We start from the raw sequence: 13,520 nt of genomic DNA on the forward strand, positions 1-13,520 counted from the left end.
GTAAGAAAGATGAGAGGTGTACACTAATCACAACATAAACAAACACCATGCGTAACAGGGATGAAATCAGCATAAAGGACGCTCTCTCTCTCTCTCTCTCTCTGTCTGTCCGTCTCTCCCTTTTTTTCTGTGATGAGAGATGCTGAGTATAGGCTATATACTGACTATCTGATACAGAGGCTGTTGTGGTGGGCTAAGAGAGATGATGATTTGTGTTTTGTTTTTCATTACGGCTGTGTGACGACGCGGTCGCTCGCCCACTAATAAATTAATAAGTAAATAAATAAATAAAGCGGATCATCACAAGGGCACAGTGTGTATCTCAACACGGCAGCGACATGCAGTCATCCACCCTGACAGTCCTGCTCTTGGGACATCCACAGCTGCTTTTCAGTGCCGGTTCGTCCCTGCTGTGTTAATTCAGGTGGAGTTTATTACACGTGCCGACAGCCTTTGATCTGACGTCAGATGTGATGGGACAATCTATATAGATATAAATCCATGTGTTGATTCCATTAGTTGCATTAAATAGTGGTTATTGTGGTTATTTATTGCATCTAAATGTGCCTGGAACTGTGGAAAGCTGCCTGTGAGGTCTTGGTGACGTGTGTGCACTGCGCACTGGGCAGCCAAACTTCCACTGCGTCGGCTGCACTTCGCCCTGCGCTGAGAGTAGACCTGGTTGGAGCAGGCGAGCTTTCAGCGCACCCTCGGCGGGACATTTTCGCATGAAACTTCCACCGCGCCAAGCTGAATCTGTGACACCTCCCCCTGCTGCGCGGCCACACCTATCTCAGCACAGCGCGATCTACCAATCTGCCAATCTGACCTTGCGCTAGGCTGCGCTGGTCCAAACTTGCATTACACCGGCTGCGCTACCTTGCGCCACCTGCGCTGCGCCACCAAACAGGGCCCATGAACTTAACCAGTTTGCACAGATTGATTGACATCGTTCACACAACTCCATGATAAAAGGCATCCTGCTTTCCTCACAGCTGAGATTTAGAGTTTAGTCCTGCAGTGTTGTCATTTAAGAAACTATGGGCCCTAGGGGCCGGCTTGACGATAACGCAGTACTCCCAGCTGATGCCCTCCCACCTGTGGCTTCATGTAGACGAAGTCTGGTCCAAGGTGACAGCCCCATCAACACCACAGATTTCCCTCCTCTGACTGACACCGAAGCTTTCCCTCCTGGTGGCATCCACTCCTCAGTAGAGCCTCAACAACCCATCCCCTCTGTACTCTGTCACCCTGGGGGTCCTCCTTGCCTTGCTGTCCGAGGTCTGGTGCCACTGCTTTGCCACCTCACTCTGGTGCTGGGATTCCATGCCTAGACCTCACCAATGCTAGTTCGTCTCATTCAACCTCTCACTCCCGTTCCTCTTCACTCCCATTCCTCCTTCTCCTCAGATTTAAATTATTCATGATTTTAGATATGCAGTATCATACTGTAACTGAATTTCTGACGTAACAACTCAAACCGTTTGAAAATCGGTCAAAACCTGAGCAAGTTAGTAGAACATGCACCAGAGGCTAAATGCTCTGAGGGAGCGAGTTGACCGAGCCAAGATGGCGGCCGTGTAGCCACACCGTGTCATTGGTCAGCAGCATCAGGTGGTTTAAATCATGGTGATTAAACATATGCAAATAAATATCTAATAATTATCGGCATTTGAACATTGCACAAGTCTGTATGTTCAAATAATTTGCAGCTTATTTTAAACCTGACTAACAATTTGTTGACCTTTCTTAAATTGTTCATGATATAAAATTATTTTCACTATTACACCGTATCTTATGCTGTGTTCCAGGCAGCCTTTTGAACCCGTAAGTTACGACTTCAAGTCCCGACTTACGACTTTGTAGCTTTCCAGGCAACCCGTAACTTGTGTTTTTCTGGCCTGTTACCCGTGAAAGTGCATTAAAACGGCAGTCAAACTCGTAATAGCCTAACTAAGTTCTGTGAGTGGTGAATTTCACTGTCCATTCATCACTAGAGGCCTATTCGCACGGGATAAGAGAAGTCTGTATTTTTACTCGAATTTACTGACATTAAGGCTCCGATATGACGTCAAAGCTGTGCACGTCGTAACATCCGCTGCTGTCACATCCATGTGCGAAGCAAATGTAAATAAAATGTCAAAGCAGCAACGTGACGTCGCAAGTAGGGGTGTCAACATCTACACGTGTAAACGGATACACGGATAACAAATCATAACCATTTAGAAAAATCAATAATCGTTTACACGCCACGTAACCCTCCTCCTCCTTCATTTCTCACCGATATAAGTATTTTTAGGGGTGATTACGTTGCCTGAAAGCTTCAGATAATAATGGAACTGCGTGTCAATCCCCCCTCACTTTATCTCCGCGTAGCCTACCCGTCTCTCTCCAGCTTTCCTTTCAAAATAAAGGCAGAGGAAAAAAAAAAAAACACTGAGTCCTCCGGCCTGTAGCCTACTGCGAAGGAGGCTCAACATAGCCAGGCTTTGTGTTTATGTCCTAGCTCAACAAAACCTCTAGCCCCGCGGTCCCCCCGGAGTTAACACGGTAGGCTACTACGAAGCTTATTGCTCCTGATGCTCAGCTCAACACTGAGCAGCGTATTCCCTCAGCTGAACATCTGTAGGCGGAGACGCTCAGAGAGAAAGTAACAGCAGCGGATCAGTGTGATCTCTCCCTCCGTACAAACGCTCTGTTCTGATCCAGATCCACTGTCAAAGTAAAGGTGACGCCAGCTGTAAATGAGTTAAATAGTTAAACAGCGGCGCTTTTATAGCCAATTTTATTATTAAACTCTGAACATAACCTGGTCGGGACCGTCATGAGCTAAGCATAAGTTACCATGGTGATCTAGTCGGGTTAAAAGAGAGCCACATTTGTAGTACAGGAGAGCCTGGCTTTAGACAACATACCTCGCTAACTCACTAAACTCGCTTCACAGTAGGCTACAGCCCTCCGTCTCCTTCTATCTGAGCCCCAGTGAGCCCCGTGGGCAGACACGCAGCACGTCAACGTCATCTTGCGGGCGGCCCGGAGCTGAAAACAAACGTAACCGTGTAGCCTACACGTCGGTTAGTAGCGTCGTGTAGAAAAAATTGTAAATGTTGACACCCCTAGTCACAACAGTGCAGTTGTTGTCGCAATAACGGCCGTCATGGCATTTGTATTAAGACTGTTGAAAGCCGCATGTCATCCATCTCAATATCCTCCTAAATTTCGCTCATTTTATGGATCTGAGGCTGAGCTGTTTATTTAAATGGGTCTCCAGCACCGATACGAGCCCGTCTTTGCACATAAAACGCCTTTGAAAATGCTGCTCATAATTTCCACCGCAGCCTCCATGTTTCAACCCGTACAGTATGGTTTCAACCGGGGAAGAACAAAAAATGCCCCTCAATTACTGAGATGCAGATTCGCACGGGACTAGTTTTACCACAGGACGTCGGTCTTTGGTGAAATATAGTAGGTAATTTGCGGGGGAATTTTTACTTTAGAAATTACTGACATGGTGCATTCGCACAGGATTAAGATCACAGACGTCCTCCGCAATTATTACAAATTACCTGAGGTCCCCAGGTAATACTAATCCCGTGTGAATAGGGTTTAAGAGTGCATTCGTTTTTTTCCCCCTCCTTTTTTCTAACAACCAATCAGAGCTTACAAAAGAATGACTCTCTAAATCACTCTTAATGTTTAGGCTGAGTTAGGAGCTCTCTGAAAGGACTCTGAGGCCCTGTTTACACGACAACGCTCGCGGATGAAAACGGCAAAATATTTAATCGGATGTGCCTTTCGTTTAGACAGCGACGCCGTAAACGCAAAAAAGTGAAACACACCCTCCAGAGTGGAAATCTTAAAAACGCTCCGCCGTTGCGTCTCCATGTAAAGGGGGAAAACGCAAAACCTCTGCTCAGATTGCAATGACCTGTGGAGGGCACGGAGGGCAGCATGACGACGGCGGCGTTCAGCCTGCCGGAAATCAAGAGGAAGAAGAGGAATACACAGGCGTGCAGACTTGGTGGTGTTGTGTGGCACGCTGCCACCTAGGTTCCTGGCGTGCATACAGTACAACATTGAATTACACAGACTTTTGCGTCACCGTATGCACGCGGATTTCCACCCCAAAAACACTTGTCTAAATGCGGAATAAAAAGTGAATACGCTACGCCACGTTTGCGTTTTCTGTTCGGATCGTTTCCGTATAAACGTAGCCTGAGAAGCTTTGTGAATACAGGCCCTGGTGGTGGAGTGGACTGATGAGCTGATTGACTGCAGGTGTATAAGTGGCACAAGAATAAACTCCAACTCAGTCTGATAATGAGCCTCAAATGATATTAAGACCATATTATATGTGAAGAAAAATAAAATGACAATGTGACAATGTATTTCAACTGATATGTTCCATGTGTATTCAGCTGATGTTTTTTTCCCCCCCCGCTTAAAACATTTCAGTGTGAAAATAAATTATATGTTTGTTTTTATGTTTGTTCACTTGTACTGTATGATTTGAGTGTGAAATCAACCGGCATGCCACTATTTCGACATTGACTTCTAATTGTCAGAATAGCGGCATTAACATTCTTTTTCAAGCGTCCCACTATTCCGACATTTTTTTTTTCATTGTCGGAGTAGCGGCACTTTACTATTTTTCAAACATTCCGCTTCTCCGACATTGATTGATTCCGTTATAGTCAGACGTGTCCTTCTGATTTTTTTTTTTTCATCTGAGATACTGTTTCATACACAAATACATAGGCCTATAAGAGAGAAGAAGAAAAACCCGCCAAGTTTAAAAGCACACGGGCAGCAGCGCCCGCTGATCTGCAGCTACTGAGACTGTTATTATTCTGTCAACTGAGTTAACGAGGTGCGTGTGTTTGTTTTTTTCTGACGATGCCATGTATCTATTGCCCCCCCCCTCCGCCCGTTGTCTTCGTTGTCACTTTGTTGTCACTTTGTAGCCGCTCCACAGAGCGCACATGGCTAATTAATATGCACGTGCTGACCCCTATACACGGTTGTGTCTAGGGGTTCCGGGGCGGAATATGATGTGTGTTCACTTGCGCACCTGCGCACCATTCTTGGATCCAGTTTATCAAAGAGAAATTGCGGAGAGTTGTGCACGCAGTTTGATAGATCTGAAAAAGGTGTAAATATTTTGGGTGTCTTTTCGCCGTAGGCCTAAGCAACACATTTAGTAGCAGCAGTTTTACACTGCTTACTTACAGTTTTGATAAATGAGGCCCCAGGCCCTAAGCCCAGACGCTCACAGTTGCAGCTTCTCCGCGGCTCATCCGCGGCGCTGTCCGTGGTGCTGAAGGTGACAGGTTAACTTGACAAACAAACTGCAGCATAGTTCTGTTTGTTTATCATGTGTCAGTTTTGTTTGCGACTTGATAGTTGAGTTGTTGAGATTAAGAACATCACTCCCTCATCAAACCGGTGATAGGCATGCTGAATAGAAAAAAAGAGAGAGAGACGCGCCTGGGTATCGCAGCTGTAAAAAAAAAAAAAAAAAAAAAAGATGACATGTCGGACTAGCGATACCAAAAAGTGTCGGAATAGCGGCATGTCTAGATAGAGGGATGTCGTAATAGCGGGATGTCTAAATAGAGACATGTCGGAATAGCGGGATGTCGGAATAGCGGGCGGACCCCAAATCAACCACTTTCAGGTCCTCATTATTTCAACAGACACTGCTATGGATTGTAGATAATGGCTGGAGAAAATGACTCTAATCGTTGTTCAGGTTGGAGGAGTGGTTGAGTACCACAATCAGGTGATTGTTGTGGTAATTGACCGCATTACTGAAAAATATGAAAATGAAAGGCGTTCCCCAAACTGGTTGGGTTTTGGGAAACATTCTTTAAGTGGATCTCTGAATCCACCCCCAAATTTTCCTTTTTTTTCTCTGCTACCCAAACCATGTTGAAGGGGTCTGTGGGAGGGTTGGCGGAAGACAATAGTGGGGTAAAGCACGCACATCCAAACATGTTAGAGGTGCAAGACTGAAAAACAAAATTGACTTAGAAGAAAAAAGTGAAGTCCGCACACTGATCCATAAGTGTTTATTATAGATCAACGTTTCAGTCCTGAGTTGGGATACAAAACTGAGAAGAAAAAAAAACTGTAAATACCTCATGTCCCATGCCTTTGTATTGTATGCTGTTCTGCTGCATTTTCTTAAATAAAATATGGGGGGAAAAAAAGATAAAAAATCAACACTTGCTCCCGCACTCACTTGAAGCTCTTTTATTTAGTAATTTAGTCAACGTTTCGGTCTACTGACCTTCATCAGGACAGAAAAAAAATACCTTAAAGACAATCAGGTCAATCAAGTATATCATAAAGAATATAATGTGGTTTCACTTGTTGGTAACATTATGCCTCCTCACAAGGTTTACTAGAAATTACTTTGGTGCACAACATGACCTCACACATACCATTGTGTCCAGCAGGTAACATTATGCAAGTACAGTATAATGTGAATGTTGTCAGCAAGTCAGTCATGTTAGCCTTTGTAAAAAGCTGACCATCAATATTCCTTGTCAGCATCCTGCCTTCTATCAAATATTTACACAGCAGTGATGTGGTGTCACTAACTTCAGTGATAACAACCTTTCCTGATGCCTGCAGGAGCAGAGGAGAAAGAGGAAGAGATGACAGTAGGTGTGTGAGGGTGAGCTGAGAGGGAGGATAGAGCAGGTTCTGGAAGTCCAGGAGATGGACGATGTTAACACCGAAAAAAAAGGGAACCATCCTGTCATATGAACAGCAGCAGCAGTACAGAGAGATCATCACTGTTACCTCTTTGTTTCTAACAGCAAATCATTGTACGCAATACAGAAAAGTCCAGGGCCCTGATTTATAAATTGTGCTCATAAATTGATATAATACAGCATAACTCCTCACACATTTCTTTTGTTGAATGAACAAACTGGCCAAGCATAAACCTACTGCTTACTGCTGCTGGGCTCAGGAATAGCATCTCAGTGTCAGGGGAATAGATGCCATACGGTAGGAATATTAAGATCTACTTTATTGATCCAAGGCTGTGAAATTATTGCGTCACAGTAGCAAGCATTAAAACACAGGGCACATAGAAAAATAGGAGAATAAAATAGAAACAATTTGATTAAAAATATATACATAATACTTATAAAAAAAAAGAGATGTAATATGTATGAAATGAATGAATGTACAAAATGCTAGGCTACATGTTCTACAGTACAACAGACATACAGTGTGTTTGGCTCTGATGCTGCTCCCCCAGCAGACAGTAAAGAGCAGCACGCTGTAGAAGATCTCCAGTATCCTGCTGCACATGACTGCTGTCAATGTGAACACTCAGGTATCTGAAGTCCTCCGATGCTTCGAAAGTCCTTCCCAGAATGCACAGGGGCTGTGGAGTTGCTGTCCTCTTCCTTCTGAAGTAGATGACCATCTCTTTGGTCGTATCCACATTCAGCAGCAGTTGATTTCTCCCAGAGCACTAATCCACCAACGTGTCCAGCAGATCCGTTGATAGCCCTGGAAATCAAAATTGATAAACACCTGTTGGACAGAAAGAAAGGTTCCTTGACCATGTCTTACCACTGTGCCAACAGAGTCACTATTCCCTAACATCCTCAGCATGGTGTTCTCCAGCAAACCTAGTGTGGCGATACCAGTTGAACTGCGAGTGGCAGATCTAGAGAATCTATAACACCAACAATGCCACCATAGGACTTAATCTACTTGTTTTATTAATTTCTCTGAGAGGGTTTCCTAGAACAACCCATGCACAGTTAAGTACACAAAATGAATACAGGCATGATGTAAGGTAATATAACACATTTTTATTTATTCCTCACAATAAAATAATTTCTTTATTAACTTGTGTTTCTCTTTAAAAAAAAAAAAAAAATTATATAGTTCTTTTTATTCTCGAGGAATGTAATGTTCAGCCGTCACAGAAACCCACGGTGGTTCAGTTATTCACTTACTAGGCAAAAATGAAGGAGGCAAACAGAAAAAAAGAGGAGACGAGAGGCAAGGCAAGGCAGGGGCAAACAGTGGCATAACACCCGGCAAGCTTTAAAAGAACAAAGCCAGCTGTTAGTGACGATACATAAACACTAGCAGACAAATAATGCTAAGCTTGTGGCAGTGGCGGCTAACCAGAAGGGGACAAACACACAGCATCTCGGTCCAACAAACCAACCTAGAACAGAGACTGTCAGCACGGCACCTTACTGTATAACATCATCTTCTGTAAGTTTATGACATTGGAAAAATGTGACAGGAGGCTCACAGGCTAATATTCAAGACGGCATTTTACCTCACACAAATGAACATGTGAGTAAATACACTTGTTCAGGGTGTTGAAATAGTTTTCATGATTACCCTCTGGTTTGTGGATTTTTTTCAAAGAAGGTGGTGATTTCATTCTGAGTCACGTGCAGGTGGGGGCAAGGTTAAGCCCATTCCTGAGGTACAAGACAACCTTGGTTCAAACTCGCCTCTGACAACACAAATACTTCCTGACATGTTTCCTGCTTGTGGCCCAGTTAAGGGAATGGTTTTATATCATGTGACTCTATTCTGGTTTCCTGAAGCTGTTATGACTAGATCCAAAAGTCAGAATGAACTCCACCCTGCTGAAATTGTGTCATCTCTCCAGCCCAGACGTTCATGTTGGCCAGTAAGAGAAGAACCCTTGGATGGATACCTACACTCTTCCATGAGTGGGGTCAAAAATGACCCAAATTAGAATCAATGCGTTTTTGCAAAAAATGTCTTTAATTTTGGTTAAAAAAGATGATTTTCATTATATTTTGGTTAACAAAGGAGTGATTTAATTTTTGACATGTTCATGTATCACTTTTTATTCATATTTGATCACAAAACAATCAATCAGGGGCCTGTTGTTCGAAACCTAGATAAGGGATTAAGCCGGGATATGTTGGTTATCCTGGCTGAATTTAGCCTCAAGTCGGTTGTTCGAAAGCTGGATACCTTTATCCTGGTCAAGTTACTATGGTGATTTATTCTCTGCAGCTAGCCTGCCCCAGACCAGGCTAACAGCCAGGCTTAGTTGATTCTGTTGTCTTTATCTGTCAAGTCAGCAGTCACTCTGATCAGAAATCTATGTGTTTCAGACAGATATTCCATGTTCTTATGTACATATTGGCCTGATTTATAAACAAATAAAATGCATTAACAATAATCAAAAAACATGAAACATTTACAATATTTATTAGGCTTTTTTTTCATAATTAGGCCTTCAAAATTATTTTCATAAAATATGTTACCATTATATTGTCCTAAATATTGGTTGAGGTAAGAAAATAAGAATAAAATTGAGTGAGTGTGAGCACCCTCCAAATAATTTATAGACCTCATCATTGTTATCGGCAATTTATTGAAGCACCAGACTGCATGATGTTCTAATATTTAATTAATTTTCACCTGTTGCACATTTGGCCATGTGCTGTAAACTGTACTTCAGATTTGTGTAATGAATCAACTTCCACTGCTCATCATTAAGGCAAAGTGCACAACTGTTAATTTGTGAAAGGAGCTCGAGTTGTGATTATAGTTTTGGATTATTAAATTAGTCCGCAGTTGTCCGCCGCGCTCTCTCTGAGCTTTACCACAGCAGCGGTGCTTTTTTTGTGTGTCACCTGACGTCAGCATTAAGATCCTGTTGATTGGAGGAAAGTAGCCACACCTGTCCTCTCATCAGTGAATCTGTGATCGATCTCTGTGGTCTACTGACGAGAGAATTAGTTACACCTGGCTTGACAAAGCCGCTCCTTCTCAGCCTGGCTCAGCGTTCGAACAACCAACTAAACCAAGATGGACTTATGAGACTTTTGTCCAACCTGGCTTTTCCACTTATCCTGGATATCTTTATTCTACTTTCGATGAAAAATGTCAAAATTCATTGTTTGTGTGTCCATCTGTCTGGAGGACGAACTTAGAACATTCGGTAGGTCCGGGGACCATAACTATTAAAGAACCATAGGGATAACTGTTGTGCTGGGACTCTTCACCCGTGAGCGTACTCCGGTTAGGGAATAAGGACATCGTTTTTACGTTTCAACTTCTTCTTTATGTGTAACTTTTTCAGCAGCAGGTAAGTACACACACTCACATACACATTGTTCAACACGCTGACTCTGAGGACCCCAGAACGTAAACATACTGTAGCTGCCCTGTAAACTTGCCTGAGGACCCCAAGAATGTAAACATAGCTGCCCTGTAAACTGCCTGACTCAAACAGACTCAACTTAAAGGTGCATGACTCGAATTATTAACTTGTTTAATTCAACAATAATATAATTGATTACATTTAACAATTAACATATTAATTAGGGTATCTTCTTACTGACAAAGGGAATTTATAACAATAACACTGTCCATGCATATGTAAACACACAACCATCTTCTCTCTTCTCACTGTTTGCAGCAGGATCATTTGTCGGGCAAGGTCCTCAGGAATCCTAGCCATGATACAGATGAGAAAACATAAAAAGGACAATCTTTGAATGGCACACAAAACTACTGTATAAATCAATACGTAGCTATGTAAGTAAATGTCTGTGATTTTTATGTAAGTAAATACACAGACATGCATGCACGCACATATGCACACACACATATACACTCAATGATCGTATAACAAGTTATTATATTACAGGGAAGTTATAAATATATTAATCTCACTCTCTACACAACAAATGCAGTAATGTCAGCTACCTTACTAGCTAACATTAAAGTACTAACATTACCTTGCAGTTAGCTAAATAGTGCATCATTTGTAACATCAAAGTAGGCTAATGTGATGACAATAATACTAACATTATACTCTATCACAGAAAAGTCATGGATGTGGAAAATAAGTTCATAAATGAAGATAATACTTACATGTGTTGCTGTGTAAAAATGACCTCCTGGTGGTGAGACTGCTGACATTAGATGTGTAAGTGGGACAGTAAATGTACACTGACAGAGTTGATAAGAATCAAAGGTTCCTTGGAGATTCCATAGAAAATGATGGGGTCATTTTTGACCCCGCTTATGGAAGAGTGGAGTAGTGATACAAAAACTGCAATTTCTTAAAATTAATGATTTAAAAAAAATAATACAAATGGCCACATGTCACAAACATGTTTTATGAGAAATACCTGGAATATTAAATTATAATTACTTTTAATTTCAAAGATTTTGAAGAATTACAACCCATGGGGTCATTTTTGACCCCACTTATGCATCTAAGGTTTTGTTCTTGCTGAATTTCTGTGGACATGTCTCAGAAGATGTGGATTGAAAATGACTTCAGGTTGTTGTGTCTACAGCCTATTGTTCTTAACCTTGGGTCATGACAACAGAGTCCTCAACCATTTACTTTTTAAGTTCTGACCACCACTGTCAACCCAGACTCCATGAGACTCCATGAGCATTGCAAGAAAATGTTGCAGCATGTAGTGAAGCATTAGAATTGTGTGAGTAATGAAGACACCGATAATCCAGCATGAACCTAACTTAACTTGTTTACTTCTCTTCTTCTCATAACATAGCAGTGCATAGTCAGTACAGCATCAGTGATCTACAGCGACACCCATAGCATTGTGAAATACTAACCAAACACACAAAATAGTTCCCCCTTGTTTAAGAAGCTTACTGGTAAATGCAAGCACACAATATCTTCAATCAAATAAGACTGTGAAATAGTGCAACATTAAATGTCTTCTCTACCTTGCATAGCAGCAACTAAAACTGATTTTTTCCCCCTTTCATTTTCATTCATTCACTGTGGTGCGCGCTATGGCACAGAGCTCAGGTGTGACTCAGGCCACACTCGGGTCTAAACGCCCTGACCAGAGGGCTCAAAGACGGAGTGAAGGCAGAGGTGGGGTACCGTTCCCAGAGTTGAACAGCCAGGTACTGGAGAGGGACGAGAGGAGAGGAGATGAGAGGAGCGCACTGGAGGAGAGACATGCAGCGTGCGTAACGGCACTTAAAGGACTTTTAACACACCTGAAAAACTGCAACAGTTTTCTGGAATGACCCAGACACGAGGAAATGCAGAGCTATAAAAACTTTTGCTCTCGCAGGAATTAAATAAATACTGTAAGAGCCATATTGTATTGCTTACAATAGTTAGTAGTTTTCCTTTAAAATGTGGAACTGCTCCTTTAATTATGCTGCTGATGACATCACAGTAGCTTAGCTCTCAGACCAGGTTAAGCAGCCTAAGGAGCAAGACAGTTTTTTGACAATTCCTCAGAGCGAATCTTGTACTTTTTAAGTAAAGTTATTTTTTGAACGGAGTTATTGCCTTGGAAGATTCTTCTTTTTGTGTCAACCTTATTGCCAAGAAGACTGCTTAATAGTAGCGGTAAAGCAGAGTAGGCTGAAGAAGAAAGATTGCCGCTACAAATACCATCAGAATCTTTTCGCAAAGCTGTGCCAGTTTAGACTTGCCTTTCAAAAGTGCTAGGTAGCCTACATAAAGACGCAAAACTGCCACTGCAAATGCGTGTGTTGTGCCCGGTTAGTAGATTGGCTTCAACATGCATTTGAGTGTGCAATCAAGTTTGTTCACGCTTTCACAAAAGCAAACCTTTACTAAATCAGGCCCATAATGTTGCAAGTTGCAACACATTATTCAAGTTTATCTCTTGATCCTGAATGAGGCCTTGAAGACATGCAGAACAATCATAGAGCCACTGCACTAATTATGAAAGAATATAGTCATTGTATGTCAAATTAAACAGCAGAAGCTGGCCCACAGCCTGTAAAAAACATGTTTTTATGACCCAAACACAGCCCAAAAAAGGAAAGAGGAGACCGCACACTTAAGCTCCCTTTATGTGCTGCTTTTATTTAGCACATCCAACAAAAACAGTAACGTTTCGAGCGTACTGCTCTTCTTCAGACAAACACTACTCAAATAAACAACTAAACATCAAACTTCATGAAGCACCTCTGTGTGGACCCAGTGCCACATTTCTGGCTCGTATACTACTGTACATTATGCAAAACACATCAGCTACCGCTCATATGAAAGAACCGGCGACAAAGATTGAAACGTTACATAGCACCCGCGGCTAACACAGAAGCTACACAGAAGTACGGCAGAGAGAGAAGCCAACAACGAGCAAAGTCGAGCAAACATAGACACTGCTTGGCCAAAACATGGTTGTAAATTTACTCTTACCTTTGCTGTTTTGCCGTGAAAAGTTTGTTGTACGGGTAAATCCACAATATTTCCAGTTTGTCCTTTGACCGGTGTTACAGCTAAATTGGCCTGGACGAGCTTTAGGAGCGGGGAACCTTTACGAGCGCGCACACAACAGCCTGCGCGTGGATTCTGCTGATTCTGATTGGCTCATTCGAAGAATTGTCTGACTGGCTGCCAGTACTGTCAATCACATCAACGTGGGTATAGCCTCATTCTATTGGCTCTAAAGGTGCGTTCACACCGGACCTTTTATTTTTGTCGCTATCGCTCGTATCGCTCCGAAAAA

The sequence above is a fragment of the Trachurus trachurus genome (genome assembly GCF_905171665.1).
Source record: "Trachurus trachurus genome assembly, chromosome: 17".
NCBI classification, from domain to species: Eukaryota; Metazoa; Chordata; class Actinopteri; order Carangiformes; family Carangidae; genus Trachurus; species Trachurus trachurus.